We start from the raw sequence: 14,591 nt of genomic DNA, 5'->3' as shown, positions 1-14,591 counted from the left end.
CAAATTCTTCTTTTATTTCTTACAGGTTTTGCTTCATATATTTAGCTATTATGTTGTTTCATATCTGCACTTACACATTCTCCTTCTGTAATTATCTGGATATATTTTGTCTATATATGTCTTTATATTGATTTATTTGTTCTACATTTTGTTGCTCACTACTGAAGCAGTGTTATTTGTCTGGGGTAATACCCCAGGTTCATTGCCTCACACCAAGGAAATCAAGGAAATGGACTAACAAGGAGTGAGTTTAAGAGTGAAAGTTTAATAGGCAAAAGAGAAAAGCTCCCTTGTGCAGAGGGAGGGGGTTCCAAACGGATCTCCCGGAACCTGGCAAGATGCAGCTGGTTTACAGATGGGCTTGAGGAGGTGGTGTCTGATTTACGTAGGGTGCGGAGAATTGGTTGGACCAGGTGTGCCATTTGTATAGCATCCTAAGAGGCTGGCCACTGCACCCTAATCTTTTATTATGCAAATGAGTTTTCTACCTGGCTGGCACCACGTTCCCTGTTTCTTTACTGCACACATGGTGACAAAGAAAATGGAAGATGGAGCTTCCATGTTGAACATGCCTGGCCCCCAGGTAGCCTTTTCCTATTGGCACAGTTGCCAGCATTCACCTGCGCAAGCTTCCAGCTTGCTTATCTATGTCTGCAGCTTGATTTTACTGGCTGCTGTTTGTTAGAAAAGAAATGGGTTTGGGGCTGTTTTTTGTTAAAAGTGAAACCTCACCGAGGACTCTCTTATCCTCACTAACTACCTAAATAATTTCTTTTCAGCTCCTATATCACTACCATTTCTTCCCTTCTTTATCATCTTGTAGTTTCTCTTATGGTTAATCTATCATCTGGCTAGAGTCACTTCTTAAGTACTTTCTTAAGGTGGGAAAATGTAGGCATTAGTCTTTGACTTCTTACATACCTACAAATAATTTCTTCCTACCACTCTGACAACTAAATGATTCTTTGGCTGGTCAAGAAATTCTTGAGTTGGAGTCCTTGCATTTCAGAAGTCTGTAGATATTCCACTGACTTCTAGCTGCTGCTGATGCACAAGAGGTCTGATTCTGTTTGTATTATAATTAAGGCAATTTATTTTTTCTGAATGGAAAAGTTTGTAAAGATTTCTTTTTTTCTTTAGAGTTCCAGAATCTTTCCAGAATATTGCTAAGAGTGTGTGTGTGTGTGAATTTATCCATCAGGCCTGGAACTTGGTGAATCCATTTAACCTGTAGATTCAGGTATATCTTGGTCCAAAAATTTTTCTACTTTCTTATGTTGCTTTTCCTTCTATGTGCCTTTTTCCCCATCTGGATCTCCCAATATAATATGCTAAACTTCTTGGATCTATCCTCAAAATGTCACATATCCTTTCTCTCATGATTTTAATTGCTTTTGTGAAGCCAGAAAATCTGAGACAGGTCTCAATTAATTTAGAAAGTTTATTTTGTCAAGGTTGAGGATGCGCCATGACACAGCCTCAGGAAGTCCTGATGACATGTGCCCACGGTGGTCAGCACAAAGCTTGATTTCATACATTTGGGGAGACATGAGACATTAGTCAATGTATGTAAGAAGTACATTGGTTCAGTCTGGAAAGGCAGGACAACTTGAACTAAAGGCAGGAAGCAGGGAGGGAGCTTCCAGGTGACAGATAGGTGATACACAAATTGTTACATTCTTTTGAGTTTCCGATTAGCCTTTCCAAAGGAGGTAAGTCAGATATGCATCTATCTCGGTGAGCAGAGGAGTGAGTTTGAATAAAATGGGAGGCAGGTTTGCCCTAAGCAGTTTCCAGCTTGAGCTTTCCTTAGTGATTTTGGGGGCCCAAGATATTTTCCTTTCATACTTTATATCTTTCCTCCTTGTTCTAAGCTATTTTCCCCATTTGATCGTCTAGCCCACTAATTTGGGTCTCAACAGTGATCATCTCCCTTCATTCATGTAAGGAATTTGAAGTTGGAAAATCTTTTATTTCTTTTTTTTCCTTTAGATATTAATATATTATTTTTTTCTTTGTTGACTCAGTGGGGCTCATGATTGGTTGTGGAGTATACTGAGAAGCAGGAGTCATAGTAAGGGAGGAGACTACCCCTCATATTGTCTTATGCCCAATTTCTGCCTCCAAACAAAAAAGAACTAAAAACTGAAAGGCAGAAATGAAATCCACAGGCAGACAGCCCAGCAACGCACCTTGGGCCTAGTAGTTAAAAATCAACTCCTGACTTAACTGCTTGTGTTATCTATAGATTCCAGACATTGTATGGAAAAGCATCATGAAAATCCCTGGCCTGTTCTGTTCCATTTTGATTACTGGTGCATGCAGCCCCCAGTGAGGTAGCCCCTGCTTGCTCAATTGATCATGACCCACTCACTCAGACCCCGTTAGAGTTGTAAGCCCTTAAAAGGGACATGAATTGCTCACTCGGGGAGCTCAGTTTTTTGAGACGTAAGTCTGCCAATGCTCCTGGCCAAATAAAGCCTTTTCCTTCCTCAACTCGGTGTCTGAGGGGTTTTGTCTGTGGCTTGTCCTGCTACATTTCTTGGTTCCCTGACCGGGAAGCAAGGTGATAAGCGGATGGTTGAGGCAGCCCCTTAGGCGGCTTAGGCCTGCCCAGTGGAGCATCCCTGTGGGGGACTCTGGCCAGCTTTAGAGATGCAAATCCTGAGAGCGCTCCCCGGTAGGCAACTGCCCCAGTGGAACGCCTCCAGAGCAGTGCACAGTTGGCTCCTGCAGAGGATTAATTCAGCAGCTGAACACCGGGAAGGAATTGGCACTTGGAGTCTGGACATCTGGAACAAGGTAAGACCAGTCTTGGAACTTGCCCACTCCATCTGAGTGGAAGTATGACCTGATCACCCATGGCGTGCCTTTATTGGCACCTGGTTTTGGTTTTGATTTTGACTAGATTTGCACTGTTTTGGTTTAGATTTTGGTATTGACTTTTGGTTTTGAACTGTTTTGGCTTTGATTTCGGTTCTGACTTGGCTCAAACTGCTTCATGAATAAGTAACTCCTTATCCATACTTTGGTTTTAGTGTGAATTGCTTGGTGAGTGACTTTTTGCCCCTTTTTCCCTTCCCTCTTTGTGGTAAGAGTGTTGTTTTGTCTCCTGAGAGAGGAAAATGAGTAAAACACAAAGTAAGCCTACCTTGTTAGGAACTATGTTAAAGAATTTCAAGAAAGGATTCAATGGGGTTAATTTTGCCACATATCACCTTGTGATGTTTATTACAAGAGGGTGTAGGTAGTTTGTTTATGCTTCCCACAACCTCCTGCTGTGTGGTCCAGATGGTTTATAATTGGGGTTTGCTTATTGCAGCAAGGTCTGATAAGTGAAGTCTGCTGGCTTCACCGTGGCACCTAGACAAGGGCTTAGAAATGTAAAGAGACTTGGGGAAAGGGTGGGCAGCACCAAGAAGCTTTCTTGGGGAAGTCTGTCCCTAACAACTCCTGTGTGCCTTGACGTTTATAGCGGTAGGAAGAATTGTGGATTGGGTGAAAGTGAGAGCAGCAAGATTTTAGAGCCAGACCAAGGTACAAAAATAATATAATGGGTAGTGCACACGTCTTAGTGTCACTGTGCTTCTCTGCTGACATAAACAATTTAAAAGTTATCTGCACATCTAATATGGCTAGCACACATCACAAGAACCTTAGAAAATACTTCCTTTGGCTGGGCGTGGTGGCTCATGCCTGTAATCCCAGCACTTTGGGAGGCCGAGGCGGGCGGATCACCTGAGGTCAGGAGTTCGAGACCAGCTTGACCAACATGGAGAAACCTCATCTCTACTAAAAATACAAAATTAGCCAGGCTTGGTGGCACATGCCTGTAATCCCAGCTACTTGGGAGGCTGAGGCAGGAGAATCACTTGAACCCAGGAGGTGGAGGTTGCAGTGAGTCGAGATCACACCATTGCACTCCAGCCCGGGCAACAAGAGCGAGAAACTCTTGTTTTGAACGTCTCAAAAAAAAAAAAAAAGAGAGAGAGAGAGACAGAAAGAGAAAGAAAGAAAGAGAGAAAAAGAGAGAGAGAGAAAGAAAAAGAAAAAGAAAGAAAGAAAGAAAGAAAGAAAGAAAGAAAGAAAGAAAGAAAGAAAGAAAGAAAGAATATGCTTCCTTCAGTGACCATTGTTAAGCTTTAGAATTCCTAAAGAAGAAAAATCTTCTGGGAGGTATTTAAACATAGGATATGTTTTTACCCTGATGGTTGAGTTGTCCTTTTGCAAAAAGTGGTGTGATGATGACTTCTCAAGCTCTCACTGCTAATCGTTTGTTTCTATGTTTTCTTAGAACTAGAAGGAAATTCCTGGCTCTCTAAGATGGCCAACTACACGCAGCCAGGAGGAACTTCTCCCATGGGACTAGGACATCCGGAAGACTGGCAGACCTTGTCTGACCAGCAGAGTGCTCCAGCAGAGTGGCCCCTATGGACACGCACCAGCCTGCCTGTGCCCTCCCTCCACTGCAGCCTCCCCCATGTCACTTTGCCTGCATGCACTTGCCCACAGCCACCCCCTGCATCACTGTGCCAGTGTATGTGTATGAAGGCAGACTTTGCCTTACCTTCTTTGCCAGCATGTGTGGGTATGTGCACCCTGCCATGTCACTGCTGCCAGTGTGATTGCACTCTGCTCCCCTCCCCCTGTCACAATGCCATTGTTGTCAGACGGTGGTGAGCATGGAGCTTGCCAGTCCCACCCCTGCAAGTGCCCTGCCTCTGTGCCAACACTGCCACTGGCATATAAGTAGTCATGGAGAATAGTGAACCCATCCCTGCCCTGAGCAGCCACTGCTGCGGGTGTGAATGTGCACAGAGGCCTCACACAGTCCTGCACCCTCCAGTGCCCCAACCCTGTACTAATACCACCACCAGTGGAACATGCACACAGCCCCATGAAGGTTGCCACCCTAGTATCCACTAGTACCCTGCTGTAGCTGATGAGCATGCAGTATGCACCCCACCATGCTGCTGCTGCTGCTGCAGCTGGCACAGGCAAATTAGGACAGATCACACTGCCACCCCACTATGATGTGCTTTGGATGGCATCACCCATTAGAGTATTGTGACCAGCAGTCTGGGAACACCTTGGCTCCTCCAGCATAGCAGATTCATAACCTTGAGGAGCCAGAGAACAAAGCTGGGGCTCAACACCAGTCTCCCAGAGTTAGAACATGCAGTCCAGGAGTCCTGAGCTGAAGCTTGGCCCCCTAAAATCTTCCAGAAATGAAGTCAGTCAGCTGAACCCACCAATACTATAATCAGGTCCCCAAGGTCACCAAGTAGGATAAAGACAAAAAAGACAGCAACTTCAAAGATTGAAAGAATAAAAGCCCACAAAGATAAGAAAAAACAAGCACCATAACTCTGACAACTCAAAAAGCCAGAGTGCCTTCATTCCTCCAAACAACTGTACTTGTTCTCCAGCAAGGGTTCTTACCTGGCTGAGATAGCTGAAATGACAGAAATAGAATTCAGAATATGGATAGGAATGAAGATCATCGAGGTTCAGGAGAATGTTGAAACCCAATCTAAGGAAGCTAAGAATCACAATTAAATGATACAGAGCTGGCAGACAAAGTACCCAGTATAGAAAGAATATAACCAACTTGATAGAACTGAAAAACACAAGAACTTCATAATGCAATTGTAATTAATAGCACAATAAACCAAGCTAAGGAAAGAATCTCAGAGCTTAAAGACTGACATTCTGAAGACAGACAAGAATAAAGAAAAAATATTGAAAAGGAATAAACAAAACCTCCAAGAAATGAGGGATTATGTAAAGAGACCAAATCTATGACTCACTGATGTCCATGAAAGAGACGGGGAGAATGGACATCTACAATTTGGAACATATATTTCAGGATATCATTCAAGAGAATTTCCCCAACCTAGCTAGAGAGGCCAACATTCAAATTCAGGAAATGCAAAGAAACTCAGTAAGATACTTTACAAGAAGATCATCCCCTAGACACATAATCATCAGATTCTCCAAGGTCAAAATGAAAGAAAAAATTTTAAAGGCAGCTAGAGAGAAAGGCCAGGTCACCTACAAAGGGAAGCCCATCCAACTAACAGCAGACCTCTTGGCAGAGACCCTATAAGCCAAAAGAGACTGGGGGCCTATATTCAACATTCTTAAAGAAAATAAATTCCAACTAAGAATTTCTTGTCTGCCCAAACTAAACTTCATAAGCAAAGGAGAAATAAGAAATTGCAAATGCTGAGGGAATTTGTTACCACCAGACCTCCCTCAAAAGAGCTCCTGAAAGAAGCACTAAATATGGAAAGACCATTACCAGCTACTATAAAAACACTCTTAAGTACACAGACCAGTGACACTATAAAGCAACCACACAAAGAAGTCAGCATAATAAACAGGTAATGACATGAAGACAGGATCAAATCTACACATATCAATACTAACTTTGAATGTAAATTGACTAAATGCTCCAAGTTAAAGAGACAGAGTGGCAAGCTGGATAAAGAAGCAAGACACAATAGTATGCTGTCTTCAAGAAGCCCATATTACATGCAATGACACCCACAGGCTCAAAATTAAGGGATGGAGAAAAATTTACTAAGCAAACAAAAACAAAAATAAAAAAAAATAGGAATTGTAATCCTAACTTCATACAAAACAGACTTTAAACCAACAAAGATCAAAAAAGACAAAGAGGACATTCCATAATGGTAAAGGGTTCAACTAAACAAGAAGACCTAACTCTCCTGAATATATATGCACCCAACACAGGAGCACCCAGATTCACACAGCAAGTTCCTAGAGACCTTCAAAGAGACTTAGACCCCCACACAATAATAGTGGGAGACTTCAATGCCCCATTAACAGTATTAGACAGATCATTGAGGCAGAAAATGAACAAAGATAATTAGGACCTGAACTCAACACTGGACCAAATGGACCTCATGGACATCTACAGAACTGTCCATATAAAAACAACAGAATATACATTCTTCTCATCAACACACATTCTACATCAACCACACACTTGGACATAAAACAATTCTCACCAAATGCAAAAACCCCAAAATTATACCAACCACTCTCTCAGACCACAATGCAATAAAAATAGAACTCAAGACTAAGAAAATTGCTCAAAACCATACGATTACTTTGAACTCAAACAACATGTTCCTGAATGACTTTTGGGTAAACAATTAAATTAAGGCAGAAATCAAGAGGTTCTTTGAAACTAATGAGAACAAAAAAACAACATATAAGAATCTCTGGGACACAGCTAAGGCAGTGTTAAGAGGGAAATTTATAGCACTAAATGCCCACCTCAAAAAATTAGAAAGATGGTCGGGTGCAGTGGCTCATACTTGTAATCCCAGCACTTTGGGAGGCTAAGACAGCAGATCACTTGAGGTCATGAGTTTGAGACCAGCCTGGCCGACATGGTGAAACTGTCTCTACTAAAAATACAAAAATTAGCCAGGCGTGGTGGTGCATGCCTGTGATCCCAGTTACTCAGGAGGTTGAGGCAGGAGAATTGCTTGAACCCGGGAAACAGAGGTTCTAGTGAGCTGAGATCACACCACTGTATTTCAGCCTATCATAACTAAAAGAACTAGAGAAGCAAGAGAAAAAAAAACCCCAAGCTTAGCAGAAGACAATAAATAACCAAAATCAGAGCTGAACTGAAGACAATTGAGACACAAAAAATTCAAAAGATCAGTGAATCTAGGAGCCGACTTTTTGAAAAAGTTAATAAGATAGACTGCTAGCTAGACTAATAAAGAAGAAAATAAAGAAGATCCAACTAAACAAAATTAGAAAGGACAAGGGGGATATTACTACTGACCCTACAGAAGTACAAATAACTATCAGAGACTGCTATGAACACCTCTATTCCTCCAGACTACAAGAAATGGACAAATTCCTAGATACATACAGCCTTGTAAGACTGAACTAGGAAGAAATTGAATCCCTGAACAGACTAATAACAAGCTCTGAAATTGAATCTGTAACAAATAGCCAACCAGCCAAAAAAGGCCCAGGACCAGATGGATTCACAGCCAATGTTTACCAAATATACAAAGAAGAGCCGATACCACTTCTACTGAAACTATTCCCAAAAACTGAGGAGGAGAGACTCCTCCTCAACTCATTCTATGAAGCCAGCATCATCTTCATACCAAAACATGGCAGAGACACACACAAAAAAGAAAACTTCAGGCCAATATCCTTGTTGAACACTGATGGAAAAATCCACAACAAAATACTAGCAAACCAAATCCAGCAGCAAAAGCTAATCCACCACTATCAAGTAGGCTCTATCCCTGGGATGCAAGGATGGTTTAACATATACAAATCAATAAATGTGATTCATCACATAAACATAACTACAGACAAAAACCACATGATCATCTCAATAGATGCAGAAAAGGCTTTCCATAAAATTCAACATCCCTTCATGTTAAAAACTCTGAACAAATTAGGTATTGAAGGAACATACCTCAAAATAAGGGCCATCTATGACAAACCTACAGCCAACATCATACTGAAGGGCAAAAGCTGGAAGCATTCCCTTTGAAAAGTGGCACAAAACAAGGATGCCTTCTCTCACCACTCCTATTAAACATAATATTGAAATTCCTGGCCAGAGCAATCAGGCAAAAGAAAGAAATACAGGGCATCCAAATAGGAAGACAGGAAGTCAAACTATCCCTAGTTGAAAGATGACATGACTCTATATCTAGAAAACTCCACAGTCTTGGCCCCAAAATTCCTTAAGCTGACAAACAACTTTGGCAAAGTTTCAGGATACAAAATCAATGTGCAAAAATCACCAGCATTCCAATACACTAATAACAGCCAAGCTGAGAACAAAATCAGGAACACAATCCAATTCACAATTGCCACAAAAAGAATAAAATATCTAGGAATACAGCTAACCAGGGAAGTAAAAGTGAAAGATCTCTACAATGAGAACTACAAAACACTGCTCAAAGAAATCAGAGATGACACAAACAAATGAAAAAACACTCCATGCTCATGGATAGGAAGAATCAGTATCATTAAAATGGCTATTCTGTCCAAAACAATTTACAGATTCAGCACTATTCATATCAAACTACCAATGACATTCTTCACAGAATTAGGAAAAAATTATTTTAAAATTCATATGGAACCAGAAAAGAGCCTAAATAGCCAAGGGCATCCTAAGCAAAAAGAACAAAGCAAAAGGCATCATGCTACGTGAATACACATGGTTTTGTACCAGCATAGTACTGGTTCAAAAACAGACACATAGACCAATGGAACAGAATAGACAGTCCAGAAATAGGGCCACACACCTACAACCATCTGATCTTCAACAAAGCTGACAACAGCAAGCAATGGAGAAAGGACTCCCTACTCAATAAATAGTGATGAACTGGCTAGCCATAGGCAGAAGACTGAAACTGGACTCCTTCCTTACACCATATACAAAAATCAACCCAAGATGGATTAAAGACTTAAATGTAAAGCCCAAAACTATAAAAACCCTGGAAGACAATATAAGCAATATCATTCTGGACCTAGGAATGGGCAGAGATTTTATGATGAAGATGCAAAATCAAGAGCAGCAAAAGCAAAAATTGACAAATGGGATCTAACTAAACTTAAGAGCTTCTGCACAGTAAAAGAAACTATCAACAGAGTAAATAAACAACCTACAGAATGGGAGAAAATATCTGCAAACTATGCATGTGACAAAGATCTAATATCCAGCATCTATAAAGAAATTAAATAAATTCACAAGGAAAAAAACCCCAAACAACCCCATTTAAAAACGGCAAAGGACATGAACAGACACTTTTCAAAAGAAGACATACACATAGGCAACAAGCATATGGAAAAAAAGCTCAATAGTATGGATCATTAGTGAAATGCAAATCAAAACCACAATAAGATACCATATGACACCAGTTAGAATGGATATTAAAGTCCAAAAATAACAGATGTTGGTGAGGTTGTGGAGAAAAAAAGAACACTTATACATCATTGATGGTAGTGTAAATTAGTTCAACCATTGTGGAAAGCAGTGTGGCAATTCCTCAAATAGCTAAAAACAAAAGGACTCTCCAACTCAGCAATCCCATTACTGGGTACATACTCAGAGGAATATAAAGCATTCTACCATAAAGACACATGTATGCAAATGTACATTGCAGCACTATTCACAATAGCAAAGACATGGAATCAACCTGAATGTCCATCAATGAAAGACTGGATAAAGAAAATATGATACATATACACCATGGAATACTATGCAGCCATAAAAAAGAATGAGATCATGTCCTTTGCAGGCACATGGATGGAGTTGGAGGCCATTATCCTTTGCAAACTAACGCAGGAACAGAAAGTCAAATATTGATGTTCTCACTTATAAGTGGGTGCTAAATGATGAGAGCACATGGACAAAAAGGGGAAGAACAGACACTGGGGCCTATCTGAGGGTGGAATAAGGGAGGAGGAAGAGGATCAGAAAAAATAACTATTGGGTACTAAACTTAGTACCTGGGTGATGAAATAATCTGTACAACAAACCTCTGTGACACGAGTTTATGTATATAACAAACCTGCTCACATATCCCTGAACTTTAAAGTTTAAAAAAAGATTTTAGCTGCTCTTATCACAAAAAAGTAACTATGTAAGATGATAGATATGTTAATCTGCTTCATTATAGTATCCATTTTACAATCTATATGTATCCCATAACATCATGTTATAAACCTCAAATATACACACTAAAATTTATTAAAAAAAAAAAAGAAATTCCTATAGCAGACCAGGGCTTAAAATGTAATTACGGTTATGCCACATCTTAAGCCATAGGTATCTAGTAATCATCTGATTCATTCTTTTTTTTTTTTTTTTTGAGACAGAGTCTCGCTCTGTCACCCAGGTTGGAGTGCAGTGGCCTGATCTCGGCTCACTGCAAGCTCCGCCTCCTGGGTTCATGCCATTCTCCTGCCTCAGCCTCCCAAATAGCTGGGACCACAGGCGCCCGCCACCACCAAAAAAACACAAATTTTTTTGTATTTTTAGTACAGACGGGGTTTCACCGTGTTAGCCAGGATGGTCTCGATCTCCTGACCTCATGATCCGCCTGCCTCGGCCTCCCAAAGTGCTGGGATCACAGGCGTGAGCCACTGCACCCGACTCCTGATTCATTCTTACCATTGGTCAATTACACACACATCTTTCATGAGATACTGCCCCCAGCAGGAATAAAACACTAAGATTATTTGTTTCAAAACCACCCATTGACATCTGTCATCCACTACAACAAACCCTTGGAAGTGTTATAAAGTGTGGAAATTTAATTGCAGATTAGGGGTAAAATTCTCATTACCCTACTAACTCTGCCCTTGGCATCATGTGCATTGGCTTAGGAGGAAAGATTAAAAGAACTAAATAGAGATGGCTAAGAGAGGTGCAGTGAATGATACAAGAATTTACAAATATTTGAGACCTACACAAATAGAAAGGAGCTTTTCAGCAAGATCATTGTAGACTCTTAAAGTTAGAAAGAACTTGTGAAATCATTGTCAGGTTTACAAAGGGGTTAAAATTAACACAAAATACTAAAATTCTGGAAGCTTTCTAGTATAAAATAAGCTTAATTTTCAAGAAGTAAAACTTATTTCACATCTTTCTTTAGTTCAACTTTTAAAGTTTCCGAAGTTACATTTTAAACTCAGTCATTATTTATAGGGAGAAAACACCCATAATAATTACCTTGATAATATGTTCTTTTCCGTAGAGCTCCCATGGCATCATGAACAAGTTTTCTTTTCCATTTAAACTTTCCATGTATTTACAGAGGTCTTCACACTGCGTTATTATCCAGATTTAAGCAGGAAAATAATTACATAGCCTCATAACTAAATCTGAAAGAAACTAGGGTAGAAATTATGCATAGTGTTTATTTGTAGTTGAGTTGAACTTTTCTATAGAATGGTGGGAATCTATGGTTATGGATTAACTATAGTGTCATCTTCTTCCAGGCAGATGTTTACATCTTATCTTTCTTAGGAATGTCTTGCTGTTTACTGTTGTTTATGATGTTAGCTATGTGTTTATCTGTGATCAATAAAACCAGTGTATAACTTGACAAGGTTTCCTCATACATGGAAAGGTTGTCTCCTGCCTGTGGCTATAACCTGAAATATTTAACCAAGTCATTCTTTCATGAATGTTTCTGGTCAAGTTGATCTGTTTGCTGCTTTTGTTTTCCACAATTTGGTGAACACTCTGCCTTAGTTGCAGCTGACTTCAACATGGCCAATCCATTTGAATATAACATCATATACCCTCAAAACACTTCCAGTTCAGAAGAAAAGTGACTGACAGGAAGAAGCAAAAACCACTGGATTAGCAGTCAGTGCCTGGTCTGAAGTATGCATTCAATTAAAAAAATTGGGGGTATAGATGAATAAATTTTAGCCACAGCACTATCTAAGAGAACTTGAGCAAGCCACTTCATCACTTTGGTCCCATTTCTTTATCTATTAAGAAAAACTCTACTCCATTGACCTCAAGTTACCATAAAGGGACTTTCACTAAAACACTGATTATCACCCTTACTGGGAAACCAAGTCACCTACAAGAGCTTCTACAACTATGGATGCCAAGACTCTATCTTTAGAGATCAGGTTTCAATTGGTCTGGGGATGGTGTCTTTGTATCTGTATATTTTGAAAGCTTTTCTGGTGATTCTACTGTTCAGCAAGGTTTGAAAATAGCTGCCCAGAGGAACCCTTTCCAACATCTTTTTCCTCCCTGTGGGAGAAAGACTAATTCATCTGCTTAGATGGCCAAAGACAGAAGATAATTCGTCTAGTTTCTCTACTGGGCAGCACTAAGGGGGTTAAGAATTGACCTGTGCTGTTTTGGATCTGTCTGCCCGAAGTGGTATGTTCTGGTCAGTAGTGTAGAATACTATCTAGGGGTAGACTCAGTCCTCGCAGGGGAAGCCTGTGATTTTGGTTGGTTACATTCAATTTAATTAAGGGAAAGAATATAAGAAACTCAATTCTGATTTGATACAGCTGGTATTTTTTTTTCCCTATTTGTCAATTTCTTAGTTGATTTTAAATGGCGGAAGGAAGGGGGAAGGCTTTGATAAACCACATGAACGTACTTCACCAAATCTACCTCACCAGTGTCATGACGATTAAATAAGGTAGCCTCTTGAATGTGCTTTAAAGAGGTACCCAGCTGTTTAAAGTCGTCACCAGATCTAAAATTCTGAATACATTGAGATATAGTGCAGATCACATCACTTCAATACTAGTAGGCCTGTTATTGTGGAATACCAATACTGTTACTGATTTCCTGTTATAGCATATTAAACGAAGCAGCATCCTATAGCAGAATCAAGTCTTTTTTTTTTTTTTTTTGAAATGGAGTCTCACTCTGTCATCCAGGCTGGAGTGCAGTGGCTTGATACGAGCTCACTGCAACCTCTGCCCCCTGGGTTAAAGCAATTCTCCTGCCTCAGCCTCCTGAGTAGCTGGGATTATGGGCACCCGCCACCATGCCCAGCTAATTTTTTTGTAGTTTTAGTACAGCAAGGGTTTCACCATATTGGCCAGGCTGGTCTCGAAATCCTGACTTCGTGATCTACTCACCTTGGCCTCCCAAAGTGGTGGGATTACAGGCGTGAGCCGCTGCACCTGGCCAGAAACAAGTCTTGAAGTGGGAATCTGAAAGCCTGGATTCAAGATTCAGCCATATGGATTCTAGGAAAAGTTTCTATGGATTTGAATTTTTTTCATTTTTCAAACAAGTGAGTCAATTTCAGATTTCTAAAGTTTCTTCTAGCTCTAATATTCTATGGGATGCTGACAGATTGTTAATGAAGCTGGAAGTGACTGGTGTGATGGATGCAACATGCCCATCGTACATATCCCCAGAAATGTTCTGGCTTTATATTTGGTATCTGCAAAGAATTAGACAAGTCATTTAAGAATAAAATGTTCTTGTGGCACTAATTCTACAGAGACTGGGTGGGTTAGAGAACAGTTTTACCTTTAAGAAAGGAAGCCGGGCATAGTGGCTCACGCCTGTAATCCCAGCACTTTGGGAAGCAGAGGCGGGCAGATGACAAGGTCAGGAATCGAGACCATCCTGGCCAATGTGGTGAAACCCCGTTTCTACTAAAAATAAAAAAATTAGCTGGGCATGGTGGCATGCGCCTGTAGTCCCAGCTACTTGGGAAGCTGAGGCAGGAGAATCACTTGAACCTGGGAGGCGGAGGTTGCAGTGAGCCAAGATCGCACCATTGCACTCCAGCCTGGGCAACAAGAGCGAAACTCCATCTCAAAAAAAAGGAAAGGGATCAGAATTACACTCTATGTGTTTTCTCTTCTCCCTCAAATTTCTTGGGCCTGTCTTTGCCAAGAAGTCATGTGTATTAGTCCATTTTCATACTGCTATGAAGAAATACCCGACACTGGGTAATTTATAAAGAAAAAGGTTTAATGGACTCACAGTTCTACATGGCTGGGGAGGCCTCACAATCCTGGTGGAAGGCAAATGAGGAAAGGCACGTCTTAAGTGGCAGCAA

The sequence above is a fragment of the Nomascus leucogenys genome, chromosome 21 (genome assembly GCF_006542625.1).
Source record: "Nomascus leucogenys isolate Asia chromosome 21, Asia_NLE_v1, whole genome shotgun sequence".
Lineage (NCBI taxonomy): Eukaryota > Metazoa > Chordata > Mammalia > Primates > Hylobatidae > Nomascus > Nomascus leucogenys.
Note: the sequence above shows the minus strand (reverse complement) of the source record.